This window comes from Monodon monoceros, unplaced genomic scaffold, assembly GCF_005190385.1.
Source record: "Monodon monoceros isolate NGI ecotype Baffin Bay Population unplaced genomic scaffold, NGI_Narwhal_1 Super_Scaffold_3, whole genome shotgun sequence".
Classification (NCBI taxonomy): Eukaryota; Metazoa; Chordata; class Mammalia; order Artiodactyla; family Monodontidae; genus Monodon; species Monodon monoceros.
The window spans coordinates 97,887,394-97,904,450 of record NW_021703780.1 but is presented as its reverse complement, the minus strand read 5'-3'; the positions used below and the strand labels follow the sequence as shown (position 1 = coordinate 97,904,450).

General features: G+C 50.2%; 1 protein-coding gene across 5 annotated transcripts in view; it reads left to right on the top strand.

The window, feature by feature from the left end:
* Positions 1-17,057, top strand: part of TMEM40 (transmembrane protein 40) — a 36,851-nt gene that overhangs the window by 2,979 nt on the left and 16,815 nt on the right. Inside the window, exon 1 of one of the 5 annotated variants that reach the window (XM_029241562.1) lies at positions 1,281-1,331. The exons of the other annotated variants lie outside the window; for them this stretch is intronic. The gene's annotated coding sequence lies outside the window, so the exon portion shown is untranslated. Of the gene's footprint in view, positions 1-1,280; positions 1,332-17,057 lie in introns of those variants that run through there. 5 annotated transcript variants of the gene reach the window in all.

The following is a 17,057-nucleotide window of genomic DNA, read 5'->3' as shown; positions in this document are numbered from 1 at the left end:
AGGTGACATTTGAGTAGAGAGACCTGAAAAAGTGAGGGAAGGAGCCAGGTGGCTGTCTAGGGAAAAGCATTCTAGGCAGAGGGAACAGCCAGTGCAAAGGCCCTGAGGAGGAAGCCTGACTGGAGTGTTTGGGGCACACTCCTGGGTGGCTGGGGCGGAGTGAGAGAGGAAGTCATAGAAATCAAGATCAGAGAGAGCAAGGAGTGAGTGGCACATCATACAGGGCTGTGTGAATACGGGAGTGAGTGAGGTGTGAACCCTGGGAGGGTGCTGAGCAGAGGAGGGACATGAGCTGACTTGAGTTTTAACCAGATCCCTCTGGTTGCCATGATGAGAACAGACAGGAGCACAGAGACTAGTGATGTGGTGGCCAGACCAGGGTGGTTGCCAAGCCGATGGAACGAAGAGGCTGGATTCAGAATATGTTGAAGGTGGGGACAACAGGGTTTTCCAGATAGGTCAGAACCAGAGTATGAGAGAGCAAAGGGTCAAGGATGACTCCAAGAATGACTCCTGAGCTTAGATGACTCCTCTTCCAGGAAGCCCTCCTGGGAACCCATCGCTCCCTGGGCCTTGCCCGCATGGGGGCTGTCGTGGCCTGTCTCCCTCAGGGTGCTCCCCATGGCAGTGTAGGACTTGTTTACTGTCCTGCTTCCAGAGTGTTTGAGAGGTGAGTGAGAGGACCGGCCTCAGCTTTGAGAGCTCAGTCCCCACCCCCTACCCTGTTGGGATCCACAAGGCAGTGGATGTTCTAGCCTTTGCCCAGTTTCCTCACCAGGAGAGGGCACTGCCAGTCCCACCCACAGGAGTCCCCCCACCCAGCCCTGAGCCCCAGGGCCTCCTCTTATGCTGCCAGCCCCACCTCACTCCTCTGGGGGAGCATCCGGTTGGCCCACATGGCTGGGCCCTGAGTCGGCCTCACCCAGGCGGGTGGGGAGCATCTGGGACACGCCACCTCCTCCCCGCCCAGAGCCTGGCACCATCAGGGTGGTACGACTGCCCCCACGTAACCACCCCTGAAGTCAGAGGTCATGGCCCCGGCCCGGGGCGGGTTGGGGTCTGCAGCCGCCCCATCTGCCCTCCTGGCGCATCCGGGGGGTAGTCAAGTCAGACAGGAAGGCCTGGCGCCTACAGCACCGCAGGAAGGAGGGCCCCACGGCTGAGCGTGGGCGCGTGGGCGGGTGAGCGTGGGGCCCAGGGCGACGTCACGTCCCGCCCCTGCCTGTCATGGGGGCGGCCCCGCCTCTCTGCCCTCTTCCCGGCCCCGCCCCGCCCGCCCCCAGAGTCTGAGCGCCGCTAGCTTCCAGCCCACACCGGCCTCGGGAACACAGGTAAGGGGCGCGCGGAGCGTGAGAGGCGGGTTGGGGGTGATTTTTAAGAGAACTGCGGAGGAACAGGCTCTTCAACAGGCCTGACATTTTGTGGTTACCTGTGGGCCTGGGTTTGAGTCCCAGTTCAGTGGCTTCCCAGCTGGGTGAGCGCCTGTGTCTCCATCTCTGGAAAATCAGGGGAGGGTGAAGTTCTCCAGGGGTGCTGTGAGCCTCCAGCCAGCCCGTGCCCCGCCCCCGCAGGTGACCCGTCCCGTTCGTGAGGTGAAGGGTCCCCCTAGCTTCGGAAGGCTTCTCCCACTCTGCCCTCGTGGGACTTACAGCTTTGGAGGGTGTTTCCTCACAGACGCCCGGCCACTGCGCTTTGACCGGCGAGTGAAGGCAGCCGCCCTCCTGTTCCCCCCAGAAGCTGCCCTGGCCTCGGGCTCAAAGGCATCTCTGGGGAAAAAGTGCTGAACAGAGAGCTGAAGGCGCTGGGAGACCCGCTGAAGTCAGAGGCTCACGGGGTGGAGGGTGCGGCCTAGAGGAAGCCCCCAGCCACCCCGGTCCCCCAGGCCGTCATCCCGAGTCTGGAGGACCCACCTGTGCTCAGAGCATCCCGGCTTCTCTCCTCAGAGGCAGCCTTTGGGCCGGGAGCCAACCCATTTTCCTTTTATGGGGGACAAGAAAGATTATGGGGTTGTGCTTATCATTTTGACCTGGTTTGTTTAGAAACTGAGAGAAAAGTGAAGTCAGGAGTGTGTGTGTGTCCTGTTCGGAGTCCAAGCCAAGCGGATCTGTAATAACGAACCCCTCTCCTGTCTCTGGATCTCCCAGAACTTGGTGCAGCCCTCTAAAAGGCTAGGGTCCCTGTTCCTTGAACTCCTCACCAGGCCACCTTCTTAGGGAGACATCTCTCACACGCTGGCCACATGCCAGGACCAGGGACTGCTCATTTCACTTTCATAACAGCTGTATGTGGGAAGTTGTCTTTTTTTTTTTTAAAGAAAATAACCTTATGGAGATATCATTCACATGCCATAAAGTTCACCCTTTTAAAGTGTACAAGCCTGTGGTTTTCAGTTTATTCACCAAGTTGTGAACCATCACCACTGTCCAATTTAGAACATTTTTATCCTCCCCAAGTAAGCCCCATACCCTTTAGCAGTCACTCACCATATCCCCTTCTCCCTGGCAACCGCTAATCCACTTTCTGTCTCTATGGATCTGATTATTCTGGACAATTCATGTAAATGCAGTCATACAATAGGGGATCTCTTCTGACTGGCTTCTTTCACTTAGCATAACGTTTTCAAGGTCTATGCATGTTTTAGCGTGTGTCAGCACTTCATTCCTCGTTTTGGGTGAATAATATTGTACTGTATGATTATATCACATCTTGTTTATCCATCCATCAGTTGATGGACATTTGGGTGGTTTCCACTTTTTGGCTATTATGAATGGCGCTGCTGTGAACATTCATGTACAAGTCTTTGTGTGGACACAGGTTGTCAGTTCTCTTGTATATAATACTAAGGACTTGCTAGATCTTATGGTGAAACTATGTTTAACATTGTAAGGAGCTCAAACTGTTTTCCAAAGCGGCTGCACCATATTACATTCCCACTGACAATACGTTAAGTCTCCAAATTTTCCACGTCCTCTTCAGAACTTGTTATTGTCTGTATTTCTTATTTTAGCCATCCTAGCACATATGAAGTGGTATCTCATTGTGGTTTTGATTTGCATTTCCGTAATGACTAATGATGCTGAGCAACTTTCCAGGTGCTATTGACCACTTGTACATCTTCTTTAGAAAAATGTCTGTTGAAATCCTTTGGCCATTTTAAAATTAGGATGTCATATTATTGTTGAGTTGTAGGCGTGCCCATTCCAGGGGAGGATTCTGAGGCTTCCAGAATGGGTGAGACTTGCAGTGATCTCACAGTCAGTGGTGGGTAGAGCTAGGAACTGAGTCCAGGTCTGTCTGATATTCAAGAGCCAGAAAGCTCTTTCTCTTTCACTGGGTGCCTCCTTTCTGGTTTTTGCTATTGTCAATTGTCTGTGTGTGTGTGTGTGTGTGTGTGTGTGTGTGAGAGAGAGAGAGAGAGAGAGAGAGAGAGAGAGGGAGGGAATGTGAGAGACCAAGAGAAAAAGATGGAAAAGAGAGCGAGAAGAGACAGAGACAGAGAGAAACTGGCTTGAGAGGCTGAGAAAGAGGAGCCTGGCCTGGCACTGGCTGTTTAACGAGACACCCACCTTGGAGAGTCAGAGCCAGGGAAAATTCTTTTCAGAGTTTTTGGTTTCTTCCCATTCCTCTTCAAACATTTTGGAGGCCTCAAAAAGTTTATTGAGGAGCACACTCCCTCCTGGTTTTTCTTCGTCTCTAAATCCGGAACATCTGATTAGACCCCCAAACCTAAACAGGGAATAGCATCCCCCTAGTGTCTAGCTGTGTCTAAGAATCCGGAGCAGTGTTTGTCACACTTTTTTTGTGTGTTTGTCACACTTTTTTTTTTTTTTGCGGTACGCGGGCCTCCCACTGCTGTGGCCTCTCCCGTTGCGGAGCACAGGCTCCGGACGCGCAGGCTCAGCGGCCATGGCTTACGGGCCCAGCCGCTCTGGCGGGCCCAGCCGCTCCGCGGCATGTGGGATCCTCCCGGACCGGGGCATGAACCCGCGTCTCCTGCATCGGCAGGCGGACTCCCAACCACTGCACCACCAGGGAAGCCCCGTCACACTTTGATGTCACTCTCTGCTCAAGAAAAATGTTTAGGGCTTACCTGGTGGCGCAGTGGTTGAGAATCCGCCTGCCAATACAGGGGACACGGGTTCGAGCCCTGGTCTGGGAAGATCCCACATGCCGCGGAGCAGCTAGGCCCGTGAGCCACAACTACTGAGCCTGCGCGTCTGGAGCCTGTGCTCCGCAACGAGAGGCCGCGACAGTGAGAGGCCCGCGCACTGTGATGAAGAGTGGCCCCCGCTCGCTGCAACTAGAGAAAGCCCATGCACAGAAACGAAGACCCAACACAGCCAAAAATAAATTAATTAATTAAAAAAAAAAAAAGAAAAATGTTTAGGCACCCACAACATTTTATATATGTATATATATATGTGTGTGTGTGTGTGTGTGTGTATATATATATATATATATATATATATATATATATATATATATGGATTTAGAAATTATATACAAGTACTGTGACAATTAACTAATGTCTCAAGGCCCAGTATATATTCGGAGTGAATTTCATCACCAACAGTAGTGGATAGAAGTCCACCTTTCAAGGAGTTTTCTTACTGTGATTTCAGTCAGCAGTAATGTGTATGTGAGATGCCATTCTTTATTGTTTTCAACGTTAGGGTGGCTGTTGCAGGGCTTGAACTAGGAGCAGTGGTGGGTTTGTCCTACACTTTTCCTGTCGCTGGCTTGCACTTTCTCGATTAGCGTTATCTCCATCCATGGTTTCTTGGCAGGGACTTTTAGAAGCCACTTGTCCACACTACAGGGATTGATTCAGTTACAGCTGTGTTGTTTGATCCTCAGCTCCACCGAACCCGCCACCAGGACACTACAGTATACAGCCGTAGGCTGAATGTAAAGGAACAGAAGACATGGGCATAGCAAACCTGTCTGCATTGTGGGCTGCCTTTGGCCTCTGGAGACCCCACTTAATGGACATGGCACTGGGTGTCTGACATATGGCCAAGGGTGCACATCAGGGTTGAGCTACATACTCTTTTTTTTTTGCGGTACGCGGGCCTCTCACTGTTGTGGCCTCTCCCGTTGAGGAGCGCAGGCTCAGCAGCCATGGCTCACGGGCCCAGCCGCTCCGCGGCATGTGGGATCTTCCTGGACCGGGGCACGAACCTGTGTCCCCTGCATCGGCAGGCAGACTCTCAACCACTGCGCCACCAGGGAAGCCCTGAGCTATATACTCTTAACTACTTTTAGCTAAAACTTAAGTAGAAATAATGACCTAATATTTTCCTCCTGTGCTTTGGAGATTATTATTTGACAGACTAATAGGTTCTGAACTAAAGACATCTAAGCCCACCTCTGCCACACCTTCGCTTGCCACCTCTCATGGCAGGGTGCTCATGACCACTCAAAGCAGCTCCCATTTTTAGAAAATTCCTTTACATATTGAGCTGGCATCTGCCCTGGTGACTCCCCAAGGTCCCAACCCCTCCCTCTGGGCTCACAGCCCCACCTGGTCGTCCTGTCCTGGAGGAGCCTTGCAGAGACCTGGGGACAGTGACCAGGTCTGTTCATGCAGTGCTTATCCCTAGGCTGAGCACCCTGCTCCTCCGGCCACTGCTCTTGGATGTGGTCTCCGTACCACTCACATCCTCTGGATTATCTTGGTTTGTCCAGACTCTGTTCTGTTCAGGACCTAGGATTGAGCCTAGGATAGGAGCTGGTGAGGTATAGGTCACCTTCCTCACTGTACACTCTGTGCTTCTGTTAATATGACCTAAGGCTGTGTTAGCTTTGCTTTGTTGCTCTATCACCTTGTTGACTCATATTTCACTTTAATAGACATTGGTTATGTACCTCTTGTGTGCTAGAGTCCAGTCAGATGCTTGTGCTAAAATGTACTTATCTTTCAGAGAGTGTTTTTAAAATCCTAGGTCTTTCTGTATGAACAGCCTCCAAGCTGGGCCCACCCATCCTCCTTCTGCACAGACTGGATTTTTGTCCCTTTTACCTTCTTCTTTCGGTGCCATCCCCACTTCTCAGGCCCTCGCTGCATCCTTGGATGTGCTGTGACCACAGGGTTCACCCAGATTCGTGACAGGTCCGTCCAGCTTGTGGGCAGCTGGCTGAGCAGTTTGGGTTGTTATCCCACCATTAAATTGCCTGGATGGACTTGAGACAAACGGCTGAGGAGGTGGGAACGGTGGCGTCTTCATTCTTTTCCTCTGTGAGGGTCCCCTTGTGCTTGGACTTCAGCCTCAGATCCGAGTTCATATCATTTGCTTCGTGGCCTGTGGGGAAGCCCCTTTCCCTCTCTGGGCCTCAGCTTTGATCTCCTGGCTGTAACTATGTGGAATTCAAGCTTGGGGAAAGAGAGAGAGGGCCAAGCCTGGGGAGTGGGGTGAGGTGGGAGGTGAGGCTGAGGCAGGAGGTGTAGCGGGCTGAAGAAGAAGGGGGACGGGAGCAAGCGGAGGATCTTATAAAGGGAAGGGGGAGATGCTTAGACACTGCTGGCGTAACATTATTTCTCTAAGCTCTTAAATCCAGCACTTTACGGCTTCTTTTTCTGAAGCACTTTCTCTAAGCCAGGGGCTAGAATATAGTAGCAAGAAAAACGTGATTCCTAATCCCAGGGAGCCCAGAATCTAAGTCCATTTTATCTGAATCCTCACAGTGACGCTGCAAGATAGTGACAGAATCCCTATTTTACAGACAGGGAAACTGAGGCTCAGAGTGTAAAGTTATTTGCCCAAAGTCACCGAGCTGGGGAGTAAAGTGATGAGGCACGATTTGGAGTGGGCTCTGTCAGACCCCACTGCTAGAGTGACTTAATCAAGATACCTCTCAGTACAGAGTATTGGCTAATAGCATGTCATTTTACTATGTACTGTCCTGTCCACAGCCCCAGGTGAGCTCCAAAACCCTTGGTGAGTGACACTATTCTTTGTCTCAAAAATGCGAAAAAGGACCTAGAAGAGAGAAGCGATGTGCCCAGGGCTTGGTGGCAGGGCCCGGCCAGGCCCTTGGTCTCACAGCAGCTAACTCTCTTTCCTCCCAGCCCCTGCCCTGAGGGTGCCCAGAGGACTTCCCACCCATACCTTGGGATCTGGATCTCTGAAAAGACGGTTTCTGTTCCATGCCTCTGGCTTCCCAGGGTCTGTTTCTGATTCATTCCCCTCCCCAACTGTCCTGCTTGACGGGTGGAGGAACTCTGGACCTGGGAAGCTGGCAGTGTCCAGAGGGGGCAGCGAGAGTGCCCAGGCCTGGATTCTAGGACAAAAAGACGGGCCCCAGGCACAGCAGGGATTGAAGCAGATGGCATTTCCCAAAGCTGTACCAAAAGACATTGAACCACATTCTGGGGAAAAGGACTATGCTCTTGTGTAGTTTGGGGAAGGATTGGATTAACTAGAGTGAAAGAGCTTTCTATCCTGCAGGACTTCTCAGAGCCTTTAGTGTACAACTTGCACTTCATGCAGCTCTGGGGTGGGGTGGGGGGCTATGGAAAGCAGTGTTGCCCAAACTTCTTTGAACATAAAATCCACTTTTTTCTTGGAGCATTTCAAGGGCCCCACAAGATACTGTATGTATCTTACTGTTAGAACATGCTCTTCTGGGCCCTCCCCTGGGTCACATCAACCCTGAGCGCCTTTGCCGATTGAGTGGATGAACCCTGACTGCTTTAACAGGACCAGAGCTTTAGTATCCTAGAACGTCCGAACTGGAAGAACCTTGCAGGGTGCAGCCCAGCTTCTCCATTTGTGGGAACTGAAGGCCAGGGCAGTGCAGCAACATGTTTGGAGGAGGGAGGCCAGAGATAGACAAGCCTGTTGGGAGACTGTTGTAACACTCAGGGGAGAGCTTATGGCGGCCTCAGTGGACCACACTCTGCCTAGCATGTGGTGCCTTTGTTAACAGTACAGATTTCCCTGAGCCACACCCTAACCCTAACCTTGCTCTGAACACCAGATGCTCTGAGTGAGAGAGTCCTGGGCATCTGCCCTGTCAACAGTGCTCCCAAGGACATCTGACCATTACCCAAATTTGAGAGACATTGAGCATGGGAAAGGAAGGGGAAACTCTCATTTATTAAGTTGCCAGTATTCTAGGCTTGTTGTGGGCGCGATAGCCTTTTATCCCCACAACACTCTGGAGGATAGATATTAACACACCATTTTATAGAAGCTGAGTGGAGTCTGGCAGCAAAGGAACAGGGACAGGAACACAGTTATGACCAAGTCCCAAACCCTCAGTCCCCTTGTAGGATCTCTTGGGAGGGAGGCAGTGGGAGTAGAGAACCCAGCTCCTCTTGTCGGGAAGATGGGACAGGCTTGGGCTTTGGCTGGCTGTGGAGGGAGGAGCCGTGTCATCCTTCCTGCCTTTGGAGCTTAGGGGCCCAGGAGGGTGGTGGAGTCAGAGAAGTTAGGAAGGAAGATGGTCAGCATCTGAGGGCTCCGGGCTGAGGCACGCACTGCGGTGGAGAGACTGTGATAAGCAGAGTGATAGCCCCCAAAGGTGCCTATGTCCTGATCTCTGGAAACTGCGACTCTGTTAGGTTATACAGCAGAGGGGAATGAAGATTGCACATGGAATTAAGGTTGCTCATCTGCTGGCTGTCACATATGGGATGATCCTGGGTGACCTGGGTGGGGCCAGTGTCATCACAAGGGTCCTTAAATGTGGAAGAGGGTGGCAGAAGAGGTCAGAGCAGTGTAGTGTGAGGACTTGACCTGACATTGCTGGCTTTGAAAATGGAAGAAGGGGCCACAAGCCAAGGAATGTGGGTGGCCTCTAGAAGCTGGACAATGCAAGGAAATGAAGAAGGAGGGGGAGGGAAAGGGGAAGGAGAAAAAGCAGCAGCAAGGAAACAGATTTCCCCTATAGCAGGAAGGAAGGCATCCCTGCTGACACCTTGATTTTAGCCCGGTGAACCAGTGTTGGACTTCTAACCTACAGAACTGTGAGATGCTATACAGGTGTTGCTTTAAGCCTCTAAGTTTGTGGGAATTTGTTACAGAAGAAATGGAAAACCAGTGAGGAGCTGAACCAGCTCCAAGATGGTCTCTGTCCTCAGCAAGTGTACAGGCCTCTAGGGCAAGATCTTCAGGACAACTGGCTTGGGCAGTTACAGTGCTGGGGAAACCCGGGAGCTCCCCAGCCCAGCCTGGAGTTGAGACAGAACACCTCGAATGGGGTGGGGGGCCTCAGGGGCCCTGCCCGTCCCGCCCTGGGGGCTGGAGTGAAATCTGTGGACCCTGGCCTGCCCAGCGAGCCCCGCTTCGCTCTGCCTGCGCTCTCAGAGCCCCTCCCCCCGCATTCATCTCATCTCAAATGCTTTGGTTGCAAGTAACAGAAACCACCACAGGCTACCATAACAGGACTTTCTTGGGAGGATACGGCGGTCTCACAGAACAGAGGGAACTTCTGAGGAGCCAGACTGCAGAGAAGATGGTGCCCAGGAGCAGAAACAAGAGGGCCCTGTCTCAGGGGAGACCAGCGCCCACAGATTGAGGGCTTTGTGTCACTCATGTCACAAGACCGATTCCCGGGAGGGAGAAGCTGATGGTCTAGCCTGGGTGGAGGGCAGTCACCCCTCCAGAGTTCCCATACGGTTGTCCTGGAGCAGTGTCTGCCTGACAAGGGTGTGCTTGGAATTAGGGCGCATGCTTGTTTGGGGTGGCCTGGGAAGCTGGAGATTATCCAGGGCTCTGACTTTCTCCTTTGCTGCAATCACCAGAAGGGGCTTTGATGCCAGGTGGGCAAAATCAGTAAGTTTCCACCCCTCTGTTGGCTCTGTCCCCCTCTTAGCTGCTGTTTCTGTTCCCAGGGCCTCCCATCCCATTTCCTGCCCTGGGCGTGTTTAACTGAGCTGGTCCAACATTGGTGGCCCTCAGGGGTGAAGTTTCAGTCCACCTGTGGGGAAAGTTGGCCATTAGCCAAGCGTTCAAGGCCCTGGATGATTCCCCAGCCTCACAGGGTTCCTACCCCTTCACCAGCCCACTGCCACCCACCCCCTCCACTAAACCTTCATCCCACTTTGGCCACATGTTAAAATCCAACTCAATCTTAGTAAGCCCCCTCCTCCAAGGTGGGACACCCGAGAAAGAGAGGCAGCCCCTGAATCAGGAGACAGGGTTCTGGAGCTAGCCTTGCCCCTGAATCTCTGTGCGATCCTGTGCAAGTTCCTCTCCATTGCTCAGTTTCCCCTTCCGTAAACTAGGACACGGATCTCCACCCTGCTTCCTGCCTGGTTAGCGTGAGGATCCAGTGAGCTGAGCGGGGAAAGCTCTGTGAGGCTGTGATGGCCTGGTGTCCCCTACTATCCCTCCCATCTCGGACCCAGGCCCTTGTAATAGCAGGAGCTTAGGAAATCTGGGCTGAACTGAAGTGGAAATCCAGTTTAGCAAAGCCTGTGGGTGCAGCAGCCCTGGCACCACCAGTGACTCAGCAGGGCTGGGCTTTTTGGAGAAAAGCGCTAAGCATTGCATTTCCTTGTAGGAACAGCCTCAGATGGTGGGGGGGTGGGGGGCACCTGAAAGAGGGAGGCCTACGGGCCTCTAACCAGGGCCAGAGAACGGGGATTCTCTGTTAGGGCAGGGGGTGGATTCGAGTCCATCTGTAAGCTGGGAGACCTTGGACAAGTCACTTGTCTCTTTGAACCTCAGTTTCTTTTTGTGTAAAATAAGACTTGCAAGGCTGAAATAAGATCACGGGGATTGCGCCATGTGCTCTTTCATCTCTCTGCTTTCTTCTGTCTTCACTTCTCCTGTCTCAATTCCGTGTTCCATCTTGGCTCAAAGGCGGTCACATGCTGTGAACTTGAACTTTCAGAAGCCTCTCACGGCAATCCCTCTGCCTGATGTCCCACCACTAGTGCGCTGTCCTTTTGTCTTAAGCACTGCCCTACACACTGATCTTAGAGTTTAAAATTTTTACATTTCTGTTTATCCTTTCTTACAGCAGAAATATGGGTGGAGGAGGATGAGGCAAGGATATTAAAAGGAGAAACAGGGCTACCTCAGGTCCTGCCTCCATGATAGTTCTGTTTCTCCTCCTGATGGATCAGTGTGCTGAAAAACTGCCCGAGAAGGTTCCCTGGGCTCTGGGGACACTTGCTCAGGGCTCCAGAACTAAACAGAAGCCAAGTCAGCATCATTTGCATAACACTCGATGACTGTTAGTGGCTTCTTTCCTGGTGCTAATGACAGAGGCCTGGGAAGAGGTGCCAGCATCAACAAGGACTGAGCAACTGCCCTTGCTCAACCACTTACTAGCTCTCTGGCCCTGGGCAAGTTACCTTGCCTCTCTGTGCCTCAATGTTCTTACCTATAAAATGAGCACAACCACAGTGAGCCCTGATAGAGTTGTGGTGAGGCATATGTGAGGCACACGTGTCGTGTGCTCAGATCCTTGCCTGGTAGATAGGAAGCACTTATTTGTCATTGCCTTCGTCATCAGTATCATCTTGTTTGCTTTCTGCCGGGCCCTGTGCAGGGCCCAGGTGACACAGAGATGAATCAGCCACGGTCCCTACCCTGGCTTGTTAGTGATCTAGTGGAAGAGACTCACCCTGCGTGTGTCAGACCCTCTGCCGGGCCCTGATTGGAGATCTGAAGGTGAACAAGGAACAGTGGCCCCGGCAGTTGTGCAACAAGCCTCCTCCCTCAAGAAGGAAGAGTCTGAAACAAGGCACAGCTGATGAAGGCTCAGGAGAGCAATGTGCCCTCTGGGCCCCCCCCCCCAAATCCCATCCTTCTTTAGAGTTTCTTCGTGCCAACTGTCTCCCATGTGGGCCAAGGCCCCTCACCTCTGTGCCTTTGCACACGGCTCCTCTGGCCCTTCCAAACTCACCCGCAGCGTTCCCTCCTTCAGGAACTTGCCCTGACTGACCCTGGTCTGATTTGGCCCCTTGGCTCCCATGGGACTACCCCCTGGGTCTACCGTGAAATTCCTTGAGGACAGGGCTGCAAATTGTTCACCACGGTATCCCCAGTGCTAGCACACAGTAGGTGCTCAATTAATGTATGAAGGTAGGGGAGGGAAGGTGTATCAGTCAGAATTGTGTTCAGCTACAAATGCCGAGAATCCTGACTGTAGAGGTTTAAACAAAATGGAGTTTATTTTTCTTAAATAACAAGAAAGCAGGCAGCTGCTGTCAAGGGCTCATCAGCTCAGTGACCCTGCATTTGCTTTGGCTTTTCCTCATGGTCACAAGATGGCCACTGTAGCTCCTGCCATCACACTCATGTTCAAGAAAGAAAGGAGAGGCAAGACACAGCACCAACACTGTTGGCCTCTTTGGTCAGGAGAAGCAAAACTCCTTCCCAGAACCCCATCAGGCTTCTCACTTCTTTTTGGCCTAAACTGAATCACATGGCCACTCCTAGCTGGGAAAACAAGTATCTACTTGATATGGGAGAACAAAATTCAGTTTTGCTCGCAAGAAAGAAGTCCAGGGGTGACGGAGGGGGGAGAAGGAATAAGGGAGTGGGGGTAAGGAGGGTGGGTACTGGTTAGACAACCAGCAGAGGGCTTCATGAAAGAGGTGGTATTTGCACAGTGCCTGGAAAGTCAGATACAATTTTGGTAACCGGGAAGAATGGCATGGGTGAAGTCTGGAGGCTTGAAAATGCTGAGTGTCACCAGGGGCTGCCACGTGACCGAGACAGCTAGAGCAGGAAAGAGGTAGGACGAGCTTGGCGAACTGTCGACGTATTTGCTGTCAGCCAGCAGCTCTCTTGCCCCCGTACAGCTCTAAGTCTCTTCCTCCACTCCACCTGAAATTCCACCATGAGAGATGATCTCAGCCAGTGAGACATACTGGACACCTGCTATGAACAAAGAGTCCTTTTCAAAATATAAATATGCCCTGAAGGCTTGTGGTCATCAGTCATTCATACCTGGATATCGATTCATTTTATTGGCTAGTGACCTCCTAATGCTTAGCTGAATTCTGCCCTGAGAAATAGGAATTTTTATTCTAGAAAGGGGTAATGGAGCCTGGGCCCTAGGAGATGGGAGATGGGTGGGGCTGGGTCTGGACCCCGAATGTCCAGGAGTCATAGGAGGTCTGTAGAAGAGGGAACTCACACTCACCAAGCCCTCCTATGGGCAGGCACTGGCCATCTTTCTTCTCTAAGGTGCTGCCATCGCCAGTTCACAATTGAGGTAACTAGAGCTTGGAGAAGGGGCCTGTCCTGCCAAGGTCATCTCGTGCACAGGTGACGGAAGTGGGGTTGGACCCTGGTCAGTCTCACCCCAAAGCATATGCTGTCTTGTTGCTGCGCCCCGTCATAATAATGATCATCATCTCAGCTGGCATTTGTTCAGCCCTTGCTCTATAACAGGCATTGTTCTGAGTGCTTTATGGATTTTAAGTCATGCCATTTTCACAACAATACTATGAGGTAAACACTATCATTGTCCCCATTTTACAGACGGGAAACCTGAGGCACATAAGAGGTTAAGTGACTGGCCCAGAATCCCACAGCTAGAAGTGTCAGATCGGATTCACAGCCAGGCAATCCACCTCTGAGGCACGGGGAAGGATGCTGCCTTGTCAAGGTCTTGTGGTGGATTAAGAGTAGATTCTCTACTAAAAACAAACAAAACCCCCGCAAAGTCTTAGATACAGAGAAGAGATTGGTGGTTGCCAGAGATGGGGGGTTGGGGGTGGGTGAAATAGGTGAAGGGGGTCAAAAGGTACAAACTTCTAGTTACATAATAAAAAAGTCCTGGGCATGTAATGTACGGCATGGTGACTATAGTTCATAATACTGTACTGCATATTTCAAAGTTGCTAAGAGAACAGACCTTAAAAGTTGTCATCACAAGAAAAAAAATTGTGTTAACGATGTATGGTGACATATGCTAACTAGACTACTGTGGTGATCATTTTGCAACATATACAAATATCGAATCATCATGTTGTACCCTTGAAACTAATATAATGTTATATGAGCGTTATACCTCAATAAAAATGTTTAATTAAATTAAACTTTTAAAAAAAGAGTAGGTTCTCTAGACCAGTGGTTCCCAAGTAGGGGTGATTTTTGCCCCCAGGAGACATTTGGAAATGTCTGGTGACATTTTTGATTGTCACAACTGGGTGGGGTGTTACCTGCATCCAGTGGGGAGGCCGCTAAACACCTTACAATGCACACACCGGCAAAGGATCATTGGTCCCAAACGTGGGGAGCGTTGAGGTTGGGAACCAAGGTCTAAACTTGTTAGAGAGGAGTGAATCTACCTCCTCTTGAAGTTAAGGCCTTAGTCTCAGAGCTGGGAGGAGAAGAAATGGCAGGGGGGTGCTTCAGAACGATGCCTGCACAGCGTGGCTGAGATGCTGTAACAGAGACCGAATCCCTGGGATTACATAAGCGAGAAGCTCATTTCCTGTGCACATAAATGACCAGAGACAGGTCCATGTGCACAGACGGCTTTGTGCATGAGGCCTTTCGGGGCCCAGATTCCTTTACCTTGTTGCTCAGGGATTCCCTGGGGTGTTGGCTCAGTTTGCGTGATTGAAGTTATTCTCCACCCCATGTCTGCATTCCAGCATACAAAAAGCAGGAGAGAGGAGGTAGAAGGCACAGAAGTTTATAAGCCCAGAGCTGGGAATCGGTTGTTAAACACAACCATTATTAAATTAAATTCTATAAACGTATAAATAACTAATTTATGTTAAAAAAAGGTTAATAAGTACTCAAAATGTATCACTTCCTAATTAATTTTGCCACATTCTGCCCATTACCTAGGCCCTTGAGATTTTCACATCTGTTGTATCTGTATTGTGGAATCACTGCGTAATGCTGTGTTCCACTACCCATGCCTTCCCAACTTTTTTTGGCGGTGCGCGGGCCTCTCACCGTTGTGGCCTCTCCCGTCGCGGAGCACAGGCTCCGGATGCTCAGCGGCCATGGCTCACGGGCCCAGCCGCTCTGCGGCATGTGGGATCTTCCTGGACCGGGGCACGAACCCGTGTCCCCTGCATCGGCAGGCGGACTCTCAACCACTGCGCCACCAGAGAAGCCCAGCCTTCCCAACTTTGCAGTCCATGGCATCACAGTGGTATCAGTCACAGAGATCAGTAAACACTACAAATCAGAGCTTGAATGTTTGCTTTGTCGATTGTCTAAATTTAAGAAAGTGATCAAGCAAATGTTAATAATGGAGATTAAACCTCAAACCTGTAGGCACTGCATTACACCTGTTGCCATTACACTGTGAATAACACAAAAAGTTGAGAAAATATTCTTCCAGAATCTGTAAAGTATGATTCGATTCAGCAAAGAGGTTGCTTATATCACTGACAAACTATGACGATAAAGGCATTTGTTGTTTGCCTTTCATCTTACATGAAAGAAGTTATCAGCCAGCATTCACGTTGGCAGTGCTCTTGTTCATCCATGATGTGAGCAGCCTCTTTTCTGAATTTGGTAGTGATTGAGCATTTATTTGTAGTTTGATTTTGTGACACTATTGTTGGTGATAGATTTGTAAAAACTGATAGTATATTTTGCAAGAAATTCCAAGTCACACTGAAGCTAGAGGTGTATGAAATTCACAATAAAGAGGACTGTATTTTTATTTTTTGTAACTCTGTGCTATACATTCTTTCTAAAATTTTATTTATTATTTTTTACTGAAGTATAGTTGATTTACAATGTTTCAGGTGTACAGCAAAGTGATTCAGTTATACATATACATATATAAGTATTCTTTTTCAGATTCTTTTCTATTATAGGTTATTACAACATATTGAATATAGTTCCCTGTGCTAATCCTTGTTGTTTATCTATTTTATGTATAGTGGTGTGTATCTGTTAATCCCAAATTCCTAATTTATCCCCCCATACATTCTTTACATCAGTAAAATTTACAGCAGACATATCTGTGTGTGTGTATACTTTTTCCCCCAGAACCCTAGAACATCTTGTCAGCTCACCACCACGCAGATCCCCTTCATTCACGGTCTGTTGGCAGGAATATGAGTCACATGGTCCCAAGGCCACGCCTAGCTTCAAGGGATGCTGGGAAATACAGTCTCTAGCTGGGGGCCATGTGCCCAGCTAAAATCAAGGCAGCCCAACCATGGCAGCCCCGTGTATTTTCCCCAGAGGAGAGCACCAGCTCACTGGGGTTAGCCGTTTAGATTTTCCAGGGCCACACTTATGGCCTTCTCATGGCCTCATCTGAAGGCCGGCTTCGAGTTACCACTAGCTCCCACTCAGAATTTCAGGAAAGCACAGAGTATGGTGTCCTGAAGGGACAGATTCCCAAACCTCATTCTGCACCTTCGAGTGCCTGCTTCCTGCCCTTGCTTTACCGTTTGCATCTGTAATCCTGACAGCCATACCAGCAGGGCTTGACTTTGAGCAGTTTTGTGCTCCACACCAATGTTTGGGGTACATTAAACAGAACTTGGGTTCTGGAGTCCCAATTCATGCAAATCTCTTCATCTCTTTGAGCCTCAGTTTCCTCCTCTATAAAATGAGGATGATAAGATTTACCTTGCTTGGGCTTCCCTCGTGTTGCAGTGCTTGGGAGTCCGCCTGCCGATGCAGGGGACACGGGTTCGTGGCCCGGTCCGGGAGGATCCCACATGCCGCGGAGCAGCTGGGCCAGTGAGCCATGGCCGCTGAGCCTGCGCGTCCGGAGCCTGTGCTCCGCAGCGGGAGAGGCGACAGCAGTGAGAGGCCTGCGTACCGCAAAAAAAAAAAAAAAAAAAAAAATTTACCTTGCAGGGTTATTGTAAGAGTCAAGTGAAACAATCTTTGGGGAAGCTTTGTTGTCTAGAAACTACAATTCAGGTGTGAAGTAATTAATTCCAATTCCTAACAGACTGGTTTGTGATCAGGCTCAGATGGAATTACAGACACATAAGCCCTTTGTAAAACTGTTAAGTACTGTACTGATATAAGGTGGTATATTACATTTTTAAGTAATGAAAAATTATTGGTTATTTTATTATAACAATAGAAATACTGACATAGAAAACAAACTTACAGTTACCAAAGGGGAAATGGGGGGAGAGATAAATTAGG